We start from the raw sequence: 21,537 nt of genomic DNA, 5'->3' as shown, positions 1-21,537 counted from the left end.
CAACTGAATTTCACGAAATAACATGTTGTGATGTTTACCGGAAGAAGATGCAGTAGAATTTCATGGCAAGGATTCTTGGAAATTTCTTGGAATGAAATGTCATGGGTTTGGGGGCATGGGGTGGAGTGTCATGACACAAGATTCAAGGAATGTCATGTAAAACATTACATTAGCATTAACAAGACATGCCATTAGAATGAAAGAATGATATAAGCCTTAACAAAACATTGTAACAACACTGACACATATGACATGAATATGAGAGTAATACTATTACTGCATTTGTTCAACATTAGTCTTAAAAAAACACTGGATTTCAATTACAGTGCATATGAAAGAATGGACAAAGGCATAAAAGGGAATACAGAAAGCAGCTCCTTTATTTACACGGTCCCGTGTATCAAAAAGCACCATTCTGCCCCGTGTGAGGCTCGAACTCACGACCTTCAGATTATGAGACTGACGCGCTGCCTAACTGCGCCAACGAGTCATGTGCTCTGACTCAGGTGAGCGGTGAATCCCTAGATTCTAGATCATCTGCCATTCCGTGTAGGTCCAAAAATGCTGCTCACCACTGGTTGTCATGTCAGGATGGCCGAGCGGTCTAAGGCGCTGCGTTCAAGCTGGGGAACAATAGTCCAACAAAGGTGGGGAAGAAGGGAAGAAAAGGGGGAAGGAAGAAAAAGAGAGGGGGAAGAAGAGAAAGAAAAAATGAAGAAAAGAAAGGCTGAAATTTGATGTTCAAAGATATGCCTTCATTAGCATAGATCTTATGATACATTTTCCGGTTTCTTCGTGTGTGAAAATAACGCATTTATATCACACTGTTTTCTATTGCAGGTGTGCACCAAGACAGGGGTTCGAATCCAGCTAAAGACAACTTTTTGTAATATTTATTATTTGAATAAATAATCATTATTTTTGAATGCATACTGTTCCCGTTTTAATAAAATATACATATTTAATTTGTTTGTTGTGTTTTTTGATATTCTATCATGAAAAATAATGTTATTTGCATTATTATGCAATGAACCAAGATGCAAATCATTAATTAGTAACTTATATGCTGTAAAATGTTTCACAAGAATAACAAAATGTACAAATTATATTTTTACATACAAATGTTATGTTGTTGCAGTGTACTGATAAAATATTGTTATAATAAAGTAAAAGTAAATAAGCTCAATTTTTTAATGCATACTGTTCCAGTGTTTATAAAATATACATATGTAATTTGTTTGTTGTTTTTTGATATTCTTTCATTAAAAAAAAATGTTATTTGCATTATTATGCAACGAACAAAGATGCAACCCATTAAATAGTAACTAATATGAAGAATGTCTGTCACAAGAATAACAAAATGGACAAATTATCTTTTTAAATACAAATGTTATATTGGTGCAGTGTACTGATGAAATATTGTGTTATATGAAAGTAAAAGTAAATAAGCAAATTCTTTTTGAATGCATACTGTTCCAGTGTTAATAAAATATACATATGTAATTTGTGTGTTGTGTTTCTTTGGTATTCTTTCATAAAAATATATAATTGCCAATGGAACAGTGTTATTATTTAGTAGTTGTTGTATTATTATTGATCTGATTAACTATTTTTTTAGGTTACATTCAAACAAGACACTTGCAAATCTGTTATTTGTAATGAACAAAGATGCAACCCATTAAATAGTAACTAATATGCTGAAAATGTCAATCACAAGAATAACAAAATGTATAAATTATATTTTTTATATACAAAAGTTATATTGTTGCAGTGTTCTGATGAACTAGTGTTATATGAAAGTCAAAGTCAAAAAGAAATCACTTGCCAATTTGTTTTTATTTTCCAGTCATGCCAACAGAACAGTAATGAATATTAAAATGTTAAATACTGGTAACATGTTTTAAAAATAAATAAATAAAATGAAGAGTTAAATAGGTTTTCAAAAACAAGAAATAAAAAGTTAAAATGTTAAATAACGTTAAAAAAACAGTTAAATAATATTCAACACAAGTATTAACTATTTAAACAACTGTTCACACTATATACATGATGCTATATACATGAAAATATATACATTATTTGGAAATGGTTCTCCGCATTTCCTCTAACCACACCTCTTTTGAAACAGTCTCAGTCTGTGGGCAGTACACCCTGCCCCTGTACTGGTCATGTCCTGTTGCACTTGTTTTAAATTGCCCACATTTTTTGCAAGTGTTGGCCTCTACGATTCTCCTGTAGGGTCTCTTGGGCATGGCGTCTGGATTGGCAGCTGGTGAAGCGGGTAAGCAGGTGCCGTGTACAGCTGTTGGCTGTAACAGTGGCTGTACCATTTGCATCCCCTGGGCCATTGGGATGCCCTGGATCATTTGCACTCCCTGGAAGATTGGCACACCCTGGCACATTGGCACAGCCTGGAACATTGGCACACCCTGGAAACCTGGTGCTGATGGTATAAGTATATTTGGTACCATCTGCAGTGATGCTCCAGATGCAGATGGTGTCAGCAACGTCTGACTCTGCGCTGGTGCCTTGGGTCTGAGAGGGGGTCGCCCAACAGAAGTCTGCCTCTGCTTTGCCTGACCAGCTGTGCTCTCTGGTAGCTTGTACTGGTGCTGCTCCCCTGGTTGTTCTGGCTCAGTCCGTAGACGTTTGGCTACCTGGAGAGGCTCATGAGCTACAGGGAGGGGCTGAGGCAACTGAATGCCCTGAAGCAGCACAGACAGCTCCTGCTTTTTCTGTCTTTTGTTATACCACTGAATCAGGGTGTTCTGGTTAACCTCCACCAGCTGCATGGATGTTCCTCCCATCACCAAGCTGTTGCCCAGTACAAGCTGCCTTATCCTGCGATAGTCTTGCAGGATCAGAGACCATCTTGACAGGGCTCCCTTGCCTTTTCTTTTGGGGCTTGGGTGGACAGTGCAAAGTCTGATGAAGATGGTCTCCACCAGACGGCAACAGTCAGGCCACTGAGCAGGTGCGCTGCTTGCACCCAGCACACATCTGGTGGTGCTCTCTACACCAGGGTGAGTGGGCTTCTTCGGGACCTTGAAGCGTCCACACAGCAGTCTCTTTCGGCATCGACTGTCATACACCACCCGTTCCTTGTCCCGGTCATCCAGGTTCTGCCAAAGAGCAATTATGGTGTTGGCTTCCTGGTTGGTCAGGCTGAGGGCTGTGTGGTCCCGGAGATCCACCAGATATTCTGCAAGCTGGTCCACATCTTGATAACCCGGGATATTTTGGTAGTCAACAGCCTATTAAAAAACTCAAACATGCAATACAATTATTACATCACATCTGTCTAATGCATAATTCCATAACTGATTGTGTTATTTTCCTGTTTATCACCGTAAAGCACTGTATAGTACAAAGCAGAGAGCGCCATTCTTGACATTTTACAAAGCACCAAATAAATAAAGATGACTTGACTTGATGTGTATTTGCAGCTTACAAATGAGTTTAGGCTGTACTTTTAAATGTAAAATATATGGAAAGTCTGGATTTAAAGCACTGGATGTTAATTCATCATAATTATTCTAGTTAATTTGAAAGACATACAAAGGAGTAGTATTTACCGTCTCTTCTTCATCAACATCCTGACCAGCATCCTCTGGCTCTGAGGGGAGAGTTGAAACAGATGTTTCAGAGGGAACAGGTGTGACAGCAGTCCCTGAGGGTCCAGGTGATGAAGGAGACTGTGTGAGGACAAGTTTGGGGTCAGGGACCAGTGAAGGGGATGTGGAGCCCAGTACAGGTGTGACACTGCTGGTGACCAGGGTGGAAGAACCCAGTGTCAGTGTGGAAGAGGGTGGTGACAGAACAGCCTCCGGATCTGCTATTGTGTGATCCTCGCTGATGTCACAGAAGCCCTCATCTCGCTCCTCCACACTGAGGTCCTCAATGAGCTCTGCTGTCTGCTCAGAGTCAGGATTCATGTCCTGCAGTGCCTGACCAGTCTGCTGGAACAGATACTGCACTCCAATGAGCTCACCTGAAATAAAAACAATAAACAAACGGAAATTAAATAGAATGTTGTGTATCATATTTGATACATTAGGCTTTTGTAGTAGCTCATATAGTGTGAGAATATAGAGCTCATCGTCAAGGAGAAAAAAAACAAAACAGTTTTATTTAGAGGCCCAACACGTTTAATTATGTGGGCAAAACATGAAATGAAATGCAATACAATGATGATTGAGAGAAAAGTCTGATGATCATTTTGATATTTACATGTAACATGATTTTCTAATCAAGTGAACCCAAGCGGCTTCAGTCTAGTAACTAGTCATTAAATATTAGTAACAATATAAAAGTTATTCTTACAATTACTTTATAAAATCAGTAAAGGTTTCACAATGAAAAGAAACGTGAAGCACGAGCTGAAGGTGGACACTTTTACAATTATACTAAAAGACTATAATCAATCAGACGACAGAGGGCATGTTTCCTAAAAAGTTTTGATCATGTTGATCATTTAGAGTCCTTTAGAAACTTGCATATAAATTATGATACAATCGACTCTATAGGGTTAAATCTGACATATAGATGGAGGTTACACAGAAATTGCAAGTTGATAAAATAAAAAATATATACAATAATTCTCACCGGTGTAACAAGCAGGGGGACAAAACGTGGGGACCACTTTCCTGCCAAACAGCTTTTCATAATTGCCGTTTACACAGTGAACAAGTTCTCCTGTGTAGCTGCGCAAAGCTGATGGCTCCGATGACAGGGAAGCAGCCTCCCGGTCCTGGTTCCACCGGTGTAGACCCTCCAGCAGATAAATCTGAAAGTTCAGACTGTTTGCACTGGTCCCTGTAAATAGACACAACAGTGTTTAGGAGGTGTTAAAGGAACACACAAAAACACTTAATGCTCTTTCTTTACACATGCACAGTGTGTGTGACAAAGACAATACCTGGGATGAAACGGTTCAGGTGTAAATGAAAGGACTCGAGAGAAGTGGAGCCTCTGGCACATCTGTAGGTCTTTAGAAGCACACCTCCCTTGTTTAGGCTCCCTGTCTCTGTATAGAGCACAACACCAGGGGGGTCTTGAATGCATTTCACATGCTTCTTCTGGACATTCCAGATGTGCTCCATCCTTTTTCGGTCCAGGAGAGGAACACCCAGGGAGTCTTTGCCCTTGCTGCTCAGGAGCTCTGTAAGCAGCCGCTCAAGGAGAAGGATGGTAGTCTCCTCTCCACAGGTCCTCCTCCGGCAATGGAGTGCCAGCTCATTCCTGGTAAGATGCTTGTTGACATCTTCATCTGTCAGCGCAGGCCAACCCTGGGATATCAACAGCTCTCTCTTTGCTTTGCGAAGCATAGAAACATCAGCCGCATCCCACTCAAAAATGCACGCTGACAGCCGTGACATGAAGATGGGATACAGCTGATGGGCATCAGTTGTACACCCCATGGCAATCCTGCGCATAAAATGCCAGATGTCCAAGCGAATCATGAGATCAGGCCACCCTCTGAATCTGGTTTTCAGCTTGGTCTCACCCACATCAGTGCAGCAGCCACAGTCCACGTACAAAACAGCAGGTGGATCCACACTAGCCTGCTGGTACCTTTTCACCAGACCATCGACCATCATGTCCAGTCCTGCTCCTTCCTGTGCTGTCAGCACACTCATGAGAACCTGACCAAACTCATTGCCAACAGAGGTAAGCCAGAGTCCCGTTCCCCTTGCCGTCCCAGCCAGCTTCTTAGTGATCTGCAGTAGATGACAGGAAGCATGCAATGCAATTAAACATCACACCATGTAGAATATGATACTCATGCTCTGATAATGATATAACAGTAAACACCATAAATTAACAAAAATCCCCTGCTAACCTTTTTAGTGGAATCCATCTTCAAGACTGAACCATACGTAGATGTTATCCTTGCATGGATTTCATCCAGCCTTGTCAGGATGTCTTGGCTGTACACGGTGAGCAGCCACTTGCAGCTTGGGACCACTGTAGGCTCTGGAGGTTCCTGGAATTGTATTTGCAACACCCCGGGTCGTTTGAGGAAGTCCACACATTGGGTGGTGTACCGGGCCATACGCTGGAGCCACTCCACACTGTGGTTCTCACGCAGCTGTTTGATGACCCGCGTGGGACTGTTGCCTAGGCCACGCTCACGCAGGAGCCGAATGACTCTCATATCACAGGCATACCTTAGGAAAAGCAAAATCCACACATTCATATATTTTACATAATTGATTTGTAAAGTATTTGCAAACATATGTGATGATGGGCTATCAACTGGATGTGGAATTAAAGTGCCCTTACTTCCGCGTGAGGATGACCCGAAATTCAGAGCGATGGCCCAGATCCAGCTGTTGCAGGACAGTCTGACTCCAGGACACATGCGAGGCTTTACACTTGGTACAGATGAGGGTTTCTGTGACCATGTTGTACATCCTATCGATGTCCAGAACCTGCCGTGCCCTTTTGTGCAGACCGCCTCCAATCAGCTGATGCTGCCCGCAGGCAGAATTGGGACAGAGAGCCTTGATCTTCCACAGCTTGTACGGCATCCACAGCAACAGAGCATGACAAAAAAATCTGTCTGGAGCTGGAGCCTGGTTGTAAATAAGTGCTGGCTGTGGTGGGTAATACCAGAGCTGTAGGTTGTCTCGAAGCTCTGGTTTTCCCTTGGGCCCCATTTTAAAAAGCCTGCTGGCAATCCACCTGTGATCCTCTGGTGGCAAAGTGTCCGACCACAAACGATGCAGTCAAACTGCAGATGCATCTTGCAGTAATGCCCCCGAAGGAGTAGTCTGTGAAGGAAAAAGACAAAACATTTAGTCAAGCAGGTCATTTATTTAATTACCGCTTTATCTATCCAAGACTACCCTCATATAAAATAGAAAATATTGGATGTCAAATACGTACTTAAGGTTATAGAATAAAATGTATACATTTGTTCCAATAGTTTTCAGAATTGTGTCAGCTGCTAGCACTAATTTGTGTGACTCTACTGAGTTGTGACAGTTAATATGCAAATTCAATTATTTTGGACCAATAAAATTTGAAATTACTTACCGAGACAACATGCAATGAAATATAATATATGTTGCATATATAACAAGAGAAAGAAACAGTCATAACTGTCCAATAATTTTAACTAATCCTAGATGGAATTATACAATACTGTTTAAAGGTCTATGTTCAGTAAGATTCTTTTTGTTTTTGAAATATGATTAAAATACAGTCAAAAACAGTAATAGTGGGAAATAATATTGCAATTTAGGATCGCCGCTTATTTGAATCTGTTTTCAAAAGTATTTTGTCATGATCCTGGTTCCCTTCTCGTGTTTTATTGGTCTCTGTCTCCCTCTTCTGGTCATTCTCTGTATCTGTTCCCTTTTGCTCGCTCTCACTCTTCATTCACTTATCTTCCCCAGCTGTTTCTCATCTTCTCATTATCGCACCTGTTCTCTATCATTTCATTAGCTTCTCTCTATTTCTAGTCTCTTGTGTTCCACTCTAGTTTGTCGGATTATTGTTGACCGTCACGTTTGTTACCGCTATTGATCTCCTGTTATTTGTTATGTCCTGTCTAGTCCAGTTGTCAGTTATCCACCTGCTACTTTACCAGATCAGCGGTTACCTGTGTTGAGTCCAGAAGAGGTGTGAGGGATCTGCGCTTCTCCAGTCCACGAGACCTGCTGCGAGCGCTTCTCTGTTTCTTCACGAACATTTTGAGACATTTCTGTTGATCGGCCGTTTCGGCTCTGCCTTGTTTTTTCATTAAAGACTGTTAACCTGCTTTTCGTCTCCTGAAGTTTCCTCACGCAGCAGTCTTCGTGACAGAATAATCCGACCACCATGAATCCAGCTGATGGGCAACCCATTCAGAACGTGCTTGAGATCCAGGGAGCCATGCTGGGGAGACACGAAGAGGAACTCGCCGCCGCTCGCCAGGCTGTTGAGACGCTGGCTTCACAGATGTCTGATTTGTCTGGGCAGTTTCATCTTCTTCGAACAGATCCGGTCCGGTCCTCTGATTCCTCCGCTTCCGAGCCACGTGTGAATAATCCCCCCTGCTATGCGGGTGAGCCTACCGAGTGCATGTCTTTTCTAACCCAATGTGAAGTTGTGTTTTCGCTTCAGCCACACACTTATTCTGAACAACGGACTCGCATAGCCTACATCATCTCACTTCTCAAGGGACGGGCTCGTGAGTGGGGAACAGCGGTCTGGAATTCCGAAGCCATCTGCCTCGACAGTTATTCCCTTTTTAAGGACGAGATGTTACGAGTGTTCGACCGTTCGGTGGGGGGACCGGAGGCTTCTCGTCAGTTATCCACTCTGCGTCAGGGAAGACGCTCTGTCGCCGACTTCTCGGTGGAATTCCGCACGCTCTCTACCTCTTGTGGCTGGAACGAGCCCGCGCTGGTAGCGCGCTTTGTCGAAGGGTTAAACGCCGAGATCAGGGATGAGGTTCTGGCTCGTGAGATACCATCTTTCCTCAACCCCCTCATTGATTTGGCTCTACGTGTGGAGGAACGTTTTGAGTTGCGTCGACGAGCACGTCCAGCGGCCCCGCCTTCTCTCTCATCGTCTATCGGCTTCCCTGCTACTGCACCTGCGGCGGACCAGGAACCCATGCAGCTGGGTGGAATCCGGATCTCTGCTTCAGAACGCTAGCGTCGAATTATGAACCGTCTGTGTCTTTATTGCGCCGCTAACAACCATTTCGTCACCTCCTGTCCTTTAAAAGACAAAGCTCCCCAGTAAAGCGAGGGTTACTGGTGAGCGCATCTTCTCTAAGCCCTCCGCCGCCTTCTCGGACTATTTTTTCTGTTCATCTCCGCTGGTCCGACTCTTCTATAGATTGTCAGGCTCTTATTGACTCTGGTTCCGAGGGCAATTTTGTGGACGAGGCCTGGGCTCTTAGGCATGGCGTTCCCCTCATTGATCTTCAGGAGCCCACCACTATTTACACCTTGGATAGACGGGTTCTCGCCAGGGTTCACCATTCTACTGCCCCCTTGAGTCTCACCGTGTCCGGTAACCACCGCGAGACCATTTCTTTTCTGGTGTTTCATTCCCCTAATATACCTGTGGTGCTGGGTCATCCGTGGCTGGTAGAACATAACCCCCAGATTAACTGGTCCAAGAACACAATCTTGTCATGGAATCTCTCGTGTCATGCTAAGTGTTTGGTGTCTGCTGTGTTTCCTGTGTCTTCTGTCTCTGTTTTTCAGGAGGAGCCAGGTGATTTGTCAGGAGTTCCCGAGGAGTATCGCGATTTGCGAGCGGTTTTCAGTCGATCCCGGGCGGCATCCCTTCCACCTCATCGCCCGTATGACTGCAGCATTGAGCTTCTTCCTGGAACTACTCCTCCTCGGGGAAGGCTTTATTCTCTCTCTGTCCCGGAGCGTCAGGCGTTAGAGAAGTATCTCTCTGAATCCTTAGACGCTGGCACCATAGTTTCCTCTTCCTCTCCGGCTGGTGCAGGGTTCTTTTTTGTGAAGAAGAAGGACGGCTCGTTACGTCCCTGCATCGATTACAGAGGTTTGAATGACATAACTGTCAAGAACCGCTACCCCTTGCCACTTATGTCATCAGCCTTTGAAATCTTGCAGGGAGCTAACTTCTTCACAAAACTGGATCTTCGCAACGCGTATCACCTAGTCCGCATCAAGGAGGGTGATGAATGGAAGACCGCTTTTAATACCCCGCTGGGCCACTTTGAGTACCGGGTTTTACCGTTCGGCCTGGTCAACGCTCCTGCTGTATTTCAAGCTTTGGTCAATGACGTTCTGCGAGACATGCTAAACGTTTTTGTCTTCGTCTACCTTGATGACATTTTGATTTTCTCTCCGTCTTTACAGGTTCATGTGCAGCATGTACGTCGAGTCCTCCAACGACTTTTAGAGAACAAATTGTTCGTCAAAGCCGAGAAATGCACGTTTCATGCTCAGTCTGTTACATTTCTCGGCTCCGTCATCTCGGCACAGAGCATCAGTATGGACCCAGCTAAAGTTCGCGCGGTCACCGATTGGCCAACACCCGACTCTCGTATTGCGCTCCAACGTTTTTTAGGGTTCGCTAACTTTTACCGTAAGTTTATAAAGAACTTTAGTCAGGTGGCCGCTCCGCTAACCACTTTAACTTCTGTCAAGTCTCGTTTTGTCTGGAGTAACGCGGCTCAGACCGCCTTTGATCATCTTAAGACATTGTTTACGACCGCGCCGGTTCTCGTCACCCCTGACACTTCTAAGCCTTTCATTGTCGAGGTTGATGCCTCAGAGGTAGGAGTAGGAGCCATCCTCTCGCAGCAGTCTTCTGCTGACGAGAGGATCCATCCTTGCGCTTTCTTTTCGCATCGTCTCTCTCCGTCTGAACGAAACTATGACGTGGGTAATCGCGAACTTCTCGCCGTCCGTTTAGCCCTGGGAGAATGGCGCCACTGGCTAGAGGGGTCTTCCTTTCCGTTCGTGGTCTGGACAGACCACCGAAATCTTGAGTACATCCGATCCGCTAAGAGACTCAACGCTCGTCAGGCTCGTTGGTCTCTATTCTTTGCTCGTTTCGATTTCTCCCTCTCCTACCGCCCTGGTTCTAAGAATTTAAAGCCTGACGCGCTGTCTCGTCAATTCTCCTCCCCCGAGTCGTCACCCATTGAGTCTATCCTTCCTCAGGAACGAGTGGTAGGGGCTGTTACTTGGGGAATAGAACGAACCGTCAAGCGCGCGCTTTCTCACGCAATAACTCCACGTGGCTGCCCTAAGGGTTCATTATTTGTTCCCCCCTCCGCTCGTCGTGCCGTTCTTCAGTGGGGCCACCCCTCCAAGCTTTTCGCCCATCCTGGGGTTAGGGGTACTATTGCGTCTGTGTCTCAGAAATTTTGGTGGCCCACTCGGGAACGTGATATCCGTCGTTTCATTGCGGCATGTCCTGTCTGTGCTCAGACTAAGGTTAGTAATAGACCTCCCGCTGGTCTCCTTAGACCGTTGCCTGTTCCGTCACGTCCGTGGGCTCAGATTGGCCTTGATTTTATTACAGGACTTCCTCCTTTGGGTGGAAAGACTGTAATTCTTACTGTCGTCGATCGATTTTCGGAAGCGGCTCGCTTTGTCCCTCTTCCAAAGCTTCCCTCCGCCAAGGAGACCGCCCAAATTGTTGTCGATCACATTTTTAAGATCCACAGTCTCCCTGAGAATATCGTATCCGATAGAGGGCCACAGTTCGCTTCCCTGTTTTGGAAAGAGTTCTGTCGCCTCATCGGAGCCACGGTCAGCCTTTCCTCGGGTTTTCACCCCCAGACCAATGGACAAGCTGAACGCGCTAATCAGACCATTGGCCGAATTCTGCGTAGCCTCGTGTACCGCAACCCTGCCTCCTGGTCTGAGCAACTTCCATGGGCAGAGTACGCGTTCAATTCCGCTCCCTCGTCCGCCACCGGCCTGTCTCCTTTTCAGAGCTGTTTAGGGTACCAACCCTCTCTCTTTCCTTCCTCGAGTCCGGAATCTAATGTTCCATCTGTAAATACGTTTATCCAACGCTGCAAACGAACCTGGAGGACGGTGAGATCCGCTCTTTTAAGGTCTCGCTCCATCACCCGTCGGTCTGCTAACAGACGTCGTATCAAGAGTCCCCGTTATGTCATTGGTCAAAGAGTGTGGCTTTCCACCGCCAATCTCCCTCTCCAGTATCCGTCTCGTAAACTGGCTCCCAAATTTATTGGGCCCTATCGCATAATTCCAGTCCTTAGCCCTGTCTCTGTGAGGCTCAGATTGCCATCCAATCTCCGCCGTGTTCACCCCGTGTTTCATGTCTCTTCTCTCAAGCCCGTTGTTCGCCCACCCCCCCGCCCTGTTAACCCTCCGGTTCGTGTCGAGGGCTCCCCAGTCTACCGGGTCCGTAAGATCCTTGATGTCAGTCCTCGTGGTCGTGGCCATCAGTTTTTGGTCGACTGGGAGGGTTATGGTATTGAGGAGAGAAGCTGGATTCCCGCCCGGGATGTCCTGGACCGCTCGCTCATCGACGATTTCTTTCGCTCTCGTCAGTCTTCCTCTTTGAGTGCGCCAGGGGGCGCACTTTGAGGAGGGGGAACTGTCATGATCCTGGTTCCCTTCTCGTGTTTTATTGGTCTCTGTCTCCCTCTTCTGGTCATTCTCTGTATCTGTTCCCTTTTGTTCGCTCTCACTCTTCATTCACTTATCTTCCCCAGCTGTTTCTCATCTTCTCATTATCGCACCTGTTCTCTATCATTTCATTAGCTTCTCTCTATTTCTAGTCTCTTGTGTTCCACTCTAGTTTGTCGGATTATTGTTGACCGTCACGTTTGTTACCGCTATTGATCTCCTGTTATTTGTTATGTCCTGTCTAGTCCAGTTGTCAGTTATCCACCTGCTACTTTACCAGATCAGCGGTTACCTGTGTTGAGTCCAGAAGAGGTGTGAGGGATCTGCGCTTCTCCAGTCCACGAGACCTGCTGCGAGCGCTTCTCTGTTTCTTCACGAACATTTTGAGACATTTCTGTTGATCGGCCGTTTCGGCTCTGCCTTGTTTTTTCATTAAAGACTGTTAACCTGCTTTTCGTCTCCTGAAGTTTCCTCACGCAGCAGTCTTCGTGACATATTTACAGTTTTTTTCAATCGCTAAAAAAAGCTCTTACCCATACTTCAGATACTTTTTCCTAAACTCTTAACACAGACTCACACCAACAAAACACAATTGGCCACATGGATAATTTTCTTCTCAAGAACACATTTTGTTACAGATTTTTATGATTGTTTACACACTAAAATAAAAATTTCCACGCAATTTGCAAAATTCTACTCCAATGAGCAAAACCCCTCCACAGATTTGCACAACATTACACACAATGTCTGCTTTACCCTTTTAGCAAAACATTACACACAGTGATTTGTAAAACTCTACACACATTTTCACACCTTAGACACAGATAAGGATTGTGAGGTTACTTCCTTGTCATTACAAAGCCCCGGATTGCCATTGACCACACTAATGAATGAATTGGATATGCACATACATCAGGCGTGGAAGCACACATGTGCTAATTTGAAAACGCATCACTCAGGAGTGCTATAAAAGGCAGCAGGTGAGTTCACCTGTCTTCAACAAAAATGGAAGGAGCTAGAAGAAGAAGAAGAAGAAGAGTGAGAATAAGAGGGGGGGCTCAAAGAGGAGATGAAGGAGGTAGAGGAAGAGGAGAAGGAGGTAGAGGAAGAGGAGAAGGAGGTAGATGAAGAGGAGAAGGAGGTAGAGGAAGAGGAGAAGGAGGTAGAGGAAGAGGAGAAGGAGGTAGAGGAAGAGGAGAAGGAGGTAGAGGAAGAGGAGAAGGAGGTAGAGGAAGAGATGAAGGAGGTAGATGAAGAGGAGAAGGAGGTAGAGGAAGAGGAGAAGGAGGTAGAGGAAGAGGAGAAGGAGGTAGAGGAAGAGGTGAAGGAGGTAGATGAAGAGGAGAAGGAGGTAGAGGAAGAGGAGAAGGAGGTAGAGGAAGAGGAGAAGGAGGTAGAGGAAGAGGTGAAGGGGTAGATGAAGAGGAGAAGGAGGTAGAGGAAGAGGAGAAGGAGGTAGAGGAAGAGGAGAAGAAGGTAGAGGAAGAGGTGAAGGAGGTAGATGAAGAGGAGAAGGAGGTAGAGGTTTTCAAAATTGCGTGTAAACAATTGAAAAAAACTGTAAATATATACTAACTCTTCATTTCAAAATAGAACACATCTTTCTCTGCACACACTAACTTTACCAAAACACTGGAAATCTGACTCAGAATGAAATTATTCTGTCAAAGAATAACACTTGTTTTCACTTCACAAGGTACATGCAGTCAATCAAAGTACTAGGGTTTCAAAATACTGGCTATTGTATTACAAAAACTTCATAGACTTTTGTGTTTCAGTTTTACAGGTATTTGCATACAAAACATGCAATCCACCATTTTTACACTAAATGTATTGGTTGGGAACTGTATGTCCACATGTACAGTATTCCAGTAAAAAGCAAATCAGTTTTTTTTCCCTTTACTGTTTACCAGCCTCTCTTAGCGAAAGACCGTGGTTGATTACATGGTCAATGAGAGTGGCACGAATTTCATCACTGACTACTGTTCTTGCAGCCTTTGGAAGTCCTTAGGCCTGCTCTTCTCCCTGGCCCTGCTCCTCTCACTGCACCTCTCATCTCTCACTGCACCTCTCACTGCACATCTCACTGCACCTCTCACTGCACCTCTCACTGCACCTCTCACTGCACATCTCACTGCACATCTCACTGCACATCTCACTGCACCTCTCACTGCACATCTCACTGCACCTCTCACTGCACCTCTCACTGCACATCTCACTGCACCTCTCACTGCACCTCTCACTGCACATCTCACTGCATCTCTCACTGCACATCTCACTGCATCTCTCACTGCATCTGTCACTGCATCTGTCACTGCACATCTCACTGCATCTCTCACTGCATCTGTCACTGCACATCTCACTGCATCTCTCACTGCACCTCTCACTGGGCCTGCTCTTCTCCCTGGGCCCCTTGCTCTTACTCTTCCTCGTCCAGACATTACAGTGTTTGTCTTTTTCTGTTTCCAAAAACATCACTCCTCAAAGTCCTCCTTTTAATGTAAAAGTGTCAATGTAACAGAAAAAAATAACCCCTGCCACTGTGTGACGAACAGGACGGCCGAGGGACGTGAGAGAACGGCGCGAGGCCGGTGGTGCGATTGATAATGAGCAACACCTGTGAGCACACCGGTCTCGCATCTCTCACGGAGGAGCGGAAGCATAAAGGAGGAGCGACGACGTTGATGATCGAGAGAGGAACAGGCCTGATTTTAGTTGTGTTTTTGTATTTGTGTTTTATTTTAGCCAGCAGTCGTCCGCGAGGGGCTGCTGGCCGTTATGTTTTAGTTTGGGTAAGCCAGCAGTCGTCCGCGAGGGGCTGCTGGCGGTATTTTAGTTTGTTTGTTTTATTTTAAATAAACTTTATTTAAAATAAAACAAACAAACTAAAATACCGCCAGCAGCCCCTCGCGGACGACTGCTGGCTTACCCAAACTAAAACATAACGGCCAGCAGCCCCTCGCGGACGACTGCTGGCTAAAATAAAACACAAATACAAAAACACAACTAAAATCAGGCCTGTTCCTCTCTCGATCATCAACGTCGTCGCTCCTCCTTTATGCTTCCGCTCCTCCGTGAGAGATGCGAGACCGGTGTGCTCACAGGTGTTGCTCATTATCAATCGCACCACCGGCCTCGCGCCGTTCTCTCACGTCCCTCGGCCGTCCTGTTCGTCACACACTGAGTCTAAGCCAGACTGGAATCAGCTATGTTTGGCCCAATTTACCCAACATAAATCAGGTGTGTGTCAATTATTCAATTGTTTGTTTATTATCAGCTGAGATATATTGTTTTTGAATTGATATCATTGAAGAAGCCGAGGTTTTTATAGTGTATCTAAGGTTTGGAATATTGTTTTTGCTATTGTGGGGTGGTGTGTGTTAACATTTGTAAATACTACAAAAACAATCCATAATTTTGTTGGGAGGTATAGCTTGTCTGTTAAGAAAATGTAAGCATTGTGGAAATGTGTTCACTGACTGCATATTGTGTGAAAACTGTATATTAATGCTCTTAATTCATTATGATAAGATTTCCTGCATACAAAATATATTTCTAAAAAGTGCACAGATGTGGAATGTGTCTTAAAATGCAATGTGGATTATGCCAGTACTTACAGAGACAGTGGTGCTTGGTGTAGGGGCACTGGACACTGCTGCGCTGGGTTGGTCAACAGCCTGAGATGTTTCCTGGAATACAAAATATGTTTCTAAAAAGTGCACAGATGTGGAATGTGTCTTAGAATGCAATGTGGATTATGCCAGTACTTACAGAGACAGTGGTGCTTGGTGTAGGGGCACTGGACACTGCTGCGCTGGGTTGGTCAACAGCCTGAGATGTTTCCTGGAATACAAAATATGTTTCTAAAAAGTGCACAGATGTGGAATTTGTCTTAGAATGCAATGTGGATTATGCCAGTACTTACAGAGACAGTGGTGCTTGGTGTAGGGGCACTGGACACTGCTGCGCTGGGTTGGTCAACAGCCTGAGATGGTCTCCTAGCCACACTCAGATTTGGCTTTGCAGCAGCAATGTGGGACCCACCAAATCTTGGTTTGGTAAACTAAAAAAGGGCAAAACAATTTCAATGAAAAGACAAATTGAATTGTAACAGCACATTGGCCAAAAATATAATAAAATGTAAAATGAGAAAATATCTATTGATCCTATCATTCATTATATAACTAAAGGACCTGCTTTCTTTCTATAACTTATTTTTTTGTCTGTGTATTACCACACTCTACTACTTATACAGATTGAAATAAGCACAGTTAGAATAGAAAAATGTGTGGGAAGGTATTGCTAGAATGTGAGTATATAGTAATTTAACAAGTACCTTTTAAAAATGACTTAAAATCAAAAATAGTTTGCACATAGTTTGTAAGAGAAAGCGTTTATTAACAGTAATGAAGGTTACCCTTGAAATGGCAACAAAGCAGATTCATGATGACTTAATTAATAATACGTGTATAATTAATTGTGCATAAGTGGAATGTTACCTGAGAAATACAGAATGAAAGACGTAGCTTCAGTAGCCAGTTGGAAAAATCAAGAGAGATGCCATGAAGGACGCGAGTGTCCTTTAACCCATAATGGCAAAGCCCAATTAGAGAGGAAGAGGAGAATGCAAGAGCAGAGCCCAGAGAAGAAAGAGAGATCACATAGGTTACATTGTTCTTTCACCATTTTACTTGATCTAAACCAACCTGAGACAGTGAAACTGACCAATAAGCAGACTACAGCCGCCCCTGTACAAGGTGTCACAGCTGGCAGGTAGGTGTAAAAACATACCAGCCATTTCCACTGAACTTAAACCTTTATACTAAACGTATATTAAAACTGCAATTATATATATATAAAAAAAATGTTATTACCTTTGACAAACTTGGTATAATTTTAGAAGTAGGCTGGGGTGGGAGCTGACGCTGACTCTGCGCCATGACCTCCTGTGCTGGTCCAGTAGCGGCAGACTGTTGTTCAACAACCCTTGGTGCTTGTCCAATAGAGGCTGTGGCCTGCTTAAGACAACCACAAAAATACATAGGCTACAATAATTGTTGAACGAGAAGAATTTGTTCAGTAAATTATACATATATAAAAAAAATACAAGTTACATCTTTACATTGTTACCTTTTGAGTGTGAAAACCACATATGCACTTTGGGACCGCTCCGAGCAAGGTTGTCTGGCCGCGAGACTGCATCGGACATCTTTCAATCTGTAAACATTATCACACATATAACATAGAATACATGCATTTCGAACTTATCAGTATGAATGCCACATTAATTTATTGTAGTCTGTCATTTATTTTTATTCATGTTCTTTGAAGGGGAGATACAAACTGTAAAATTAGAGATAAAGAGTGAGTAAAGTTTGTATCCTCCTTTAAAAGAACAAGAGAGGAACATTTCACACCTTCAAAAAAACATCCATTCACTCAACATCCCCACCCCCACTGCCTCAAATCTCTGAATCTCCCAGTGCAAAAAAAAAGTTTTTTTTTTTTACATAAATAAACATAAATCTCAAATACCTGCAACATTATCTACATACATATCTATAAATAATGATGACATTGAATTAAATGATTAGGATTACAATTATTACATCATGCAAAGGTGACAAAAGCACACTCACCCTTTGGTACACGTCATGCCACTTTTTCTGTCGAGGAGCTGGCCTGTTACCCTCATTTGATGGCCAAACTCCTGTGCTGGCAAACTTTTTTAGCCTTGCAATCCAGTCAGTATCTGACATGGCTTTATGGGATTTTTTGCCAGACATTTTTTTGTTGGGGGGCTAACGGTTAGGTTATATCGTTTTGAACAAAACTACTATAATACAAATTATTTCTTTAAAAAAAGCACACACGATATTTACAATTATAATATATACAATTATATACAAATATAAAATTACATTGTCCGAAAATACAGTTAAAGTTACCGAAAAATAAGTTTCGCAGTCCTCCGTTAAAATGATGATGCCTGACCTCCGTGACAGTGATGCTCGACGTCTGAACTTTTTGACCTCTGACACGCCCCTCAGGATATGTCATTACTTCGTACACCTTCGGCTCAGTTCGGCAACTTGATTGACACTAGGCTAGCTTCCTGACTCCTCCTCCTAGCGGTGCTAAGCGTAAACGTGCCATCGACATTTCCTTGTACTCTGATTGGTCAAATGTCGAAAATGATAAGGAAAAAGTCAAGAATGGCGCTCTCTGATTGGCTGCAAATGTTATAGCGCGTCGACGTGATTGGCTGTGGCGTTCAACATTGTTCAACATTATCCCCATTTTGACAGACTATCCTTCGGCAGCTGGCGTTCAGGTCGCAGTCTCCCCTGGAGGCGTGGGTTCGAATCCCACTTCTTACAAACCTAACCTTTGGCTGCGGGCTCAAGCTAGGTTCTTTAACCCTCTGGCAAGTTTATCCAGAAATGCAGTAATGTTGACAAAGCACTGCAATTCAGTTCATGCTAGAATTAACCAAACATTAAAGTAACACTGACCTGCAGTACATGACCTTTATAGTAACACTTTAGTGCAATGTATGGGATTCTATGGCACTTGGAATTTCAAGTCATGACATTTCAGAAAAAATGGACATGTTGATTGAATCGGATTCAACTGAATTTCACGAAATGACATGTTGTGATGTTTACCGGAAGAAGATGCAGTAGAATTTCATGGCAAGGATTCTTGGAAATTTCTTGGAATGAAATGTCATGGGTTTGGGGGCATGGGGTGGAGTGTCATGACACAAGATTCAAGGAATGTCATGTAAAACATTACATTAGCATTAACAAGACATGCCATTAGAATGAAAGAATGATATAAGCCTTAACAAAACATTGTAACAACACTGACACATATGACATGAATATGAGAGTAATACTATTACTGCATTTGTTCAACATTAGTCTTAAAAAAACACTGGATTTCAATTACAGTGCATATCAAGAAATGGACAAAGGCATAAAAGGGAATACAGAAAGCAGCTCCTTTATTTACACGGTCCCGTGTATCAAAAAGCACCATTCTGCCCCGTGTGAGGCTCGAACTCACGACCTTCAGATTATGAGACTGACGCGCTGCCTAACTGCGCCAACGTGGCATGTGCTGTGACTCAGGTGAGCGTTGACCCCTAGATTCTAAATCACCTGCCATTCCGTGTAGGTGGAAAAATGCTGCTCACCACTAGCAATCATGTCAGGATGGCCGAGCGGTCTAAGGCGCTGCGTTCAGGTCGCAGTCTCCCCTGGAGGCGTGGGTTCGAATCCCACTTCTGACAAACCTAACCTTTGGCTGCGGGCTCAAGCTAGAGTCTTTAACCCTCTGGCAAGTTTTTCCAGAAATGCAATAATGTTGACAAAGCACTGCAATTCAGTTCATGCTAGAATTAACCAAACATTAAAGTAACACTGACCTGCAGTACATGACCTTTATGGTAACACTTTAGTACAATGTATGGGATTCTATGGCACTTGGAATTTCAAGTCATGACATTTCAGAAAAAATGGACATGTTGATTGAATCGGATTCAACTGAATTTCACGAAATGACATGTTGTGATGTTTACCGGAAGAAGATGCAGTAGAATTTCATGGCAAGGATTCTTGGAAATTTCTTGGAATGAAATGTCATGGGTTTGGGGGCATGGGGTGGAGTGTCATGACACAAGATTCAAGGAATGTCATGTAAAACATTACATTAGCATTAACAAGACATGCCATCAGAATGAAAGAATGATATAAGCCTTAACAAAACATTGTAACAACATTGACACATATGACATGAATATGAGAGTAATACTATTACTGCATTTGTTCAACATTAGTCTTAAAAAAACACTGGATTTCAATTACAGTGCATATGAAGAAATGGACAAAGACATAAAAGGGAATACAGAAAGCAGCTCCTTTATTTACACGGTCCCGTGTATCAAAAAGAACCATTCTGCCCCTTGTGAGGCTCGAACTCACGACCTTCAGATTATGAGACTGACGCGCTGCCTAACTGCGCCAACGAGGCATGTGCTCTGACTCGGGTGAGCGGTGAAGCCCTAGATTCTAGATCATCTGCCATTCCGTGTAGGTGCAAAAATGCTGCTGTCCACTGGCCGTCATGTCAGGATGGCCGAGCGGTCTAAGGCGCTGCGTTCAGGTCGCAGTCTCCCCTGGAGGCGTGGGTTCGAATCCCACTTCTGAAAAACCTAACCTTTGGCTGCGGGCTCAAGCTAGAGTCTTTAACCCTCTGGCAAGTTTATCCAGAAATGCAGTAATGTTGACAAAGCACTGCAATTCAGTTCATGCTATAATTAACCAAACATTAAAGTAACACTGACCTGCAGTACATGACCTTTATAGTAACACTTTAGTGCAATGTATGGGATTCTATGGCACTTGGAATTTCAAGTCATGACATTTCAGAAAAAATGGACATGTTGATTGAATCGGATTCAACTGAATTTCACGAAATGACATGTGTTTGTTTACCAGAAGAAGATGCAGTAGAATTTCATGGCAAGGATTCTTGGAAATTTCTTGGAATGAAATGTCATGGGTTTGGGGGCATGGGGTGGAGTGTCATGACACAAGATTCAAGGAATGCAGTAGATGCAGTAGAATTTCATGGCAAGGATTCTTGGAAATTTCTTGGAATGAAATGTCATGGGTTTGGGGGCATGGGGTGGAGTGTCATGACACAAGATTCAAGGAATGTCATGTAAAACATTACATTAGCATTAACAAGACATGCCATTAGAATGAAATAATGATATAAGCCTTAACAAAACATTGTAACAACACTGACACATATGACATGAATATGAGAGTAATACTATTACTGCATTTGTTCAACATTAGTCTTAAAAAAACACTGGATTTCAATTACAGTGCATATGAAGAAATGGACAAAGACATAAAAGGGAATACAGAAAGCAGCTCCTTTATTTACACGGTCCCGTGTATCAAAAAGAACTATTCTGCCCCTTGTGAGGCTCCAACTCACGACCTTCAGATTATGAGACTGACGCGCTGCCTAACTGCGCCAACGAGGCATGTGCTCTGACTCGGGTGAGCGGTGAAGCCCTAGATTCTAGATCATCTGCCATTCCGTGTAGGTGCAAAAATGCTGCTGTCCACTGGCTGTCATGTCAGGATGGCCGAGCGGTCTAAGGCGCTGCGTTCAGGTCGCAGTCTCCCCTGGAGGCGTGGGTTCGAATCCCACTTCTGACAAACCTAACCTTTGGCTGCGGGCTCAAGCTAGGTTCTTTAACCCTCTGGCAAGTTTATCCAGAAATGCAGTAATGTTGACAAAGCACTGCAATTCAGTTCATGCTAAAATTAACCAAAAATTAAAGTAACACTGACCTGCAGTACATGACCTTTATAGTAACACTTTAGTGCAATGTATGGGATTCTATGGCACTTGGAAT

The 21,537-nt window shown here is 43.8% G+C and overlaps 6 non-coding genes across 6 annotated transcripts; 3 read left to right on the top strand and 3 right to left on the bottom strand.

The window, feature by feature from the left end:
- Window positions 1–416: 416 nt before the first annotated feature.
- trnam-cau (transfer RNA methionine (anticodon CAU)) lies at window positions 417–490 on the bottom strand. Its single transcript has one exon. It is a non-coding gene; the product is annotated as a tRNA-Met (tRNA).
- Window positions 491–19,141: 18,651 nt separating this feature from the next.
- trnam-cau (transfer RNA methionine (anticodon CAU)) lies at window positions 19,142–19,215 on the bottom strand. Its single transcript has one exon. It is a non-coding gene; the product is annotated as a tRNA-Met (tRNA).
- Window positions 19,216–19,309: 94 nt separating this feature from the next.
- Window positions 19,310–19,392, top strand: trnal-cag (transfer RNA leucine (anticodon CAG)). The gene has a single exon. It is a non-coding gene; the product is annotated as a tRNA-Leu (tRNA).
- Window positions 19,393–20,058: 666 nt separating this feature from the next.
- On the bottom strand, window positions 20,059–20,132 carry trnam-cau (transfer RNA methionine (anticodon CAU)). Its single transcript has one exon. It is a non-coding gene; the product is annotated as a tRNA-Met (tRNA).
- A 95-nt stretch (window positions 20,133–20,227) lies between these two features.
- trnal-cag (transfer RNA leucine (anticodon CAG)) lies at window positions 20,228–20,310 on the top strand. The gene has a single exon. It is a non-coding gene; the product is annotated as a tRNA-Leu (tRNA).
- A 944-nt stretch (window positions 20,311–21,254) lies between these two features.
- Window positions 21,255–21,337, top strand: trnal-cag (transfer RNA leucine (anticodon CAG)). Its single transcript has one exon. It is a non-coding gene; the product is annotated as a tRNA-Leu (tRNA).
- The last annotated feature ends 200 nt before the right edge of the window (window positions 21,338–21,537 follow it).

This window comes from Siphateles boraxobius, unplaced genomic scaffold, assembly GCF_051911475.1.
Source record: "Siphateles boraxobius isolate OS27281-9 unplaced genomic scaffold, OSU_SipBor_1 6, whole genome shotgun sequence".
Classification (NCBI taxonomy): domain Eukaryota; kingdom Metazoa; phylum Chordata; class Actinopteri; order Cypriniformes; family Leuciscidae; genus Siphateles; species Siphateles boraxobius.
The sequence above is the reverse complement of the archived record's forward strand: the minus strand, read 5'-3'. Positions and strand labels throughout refer to the sequence as shown.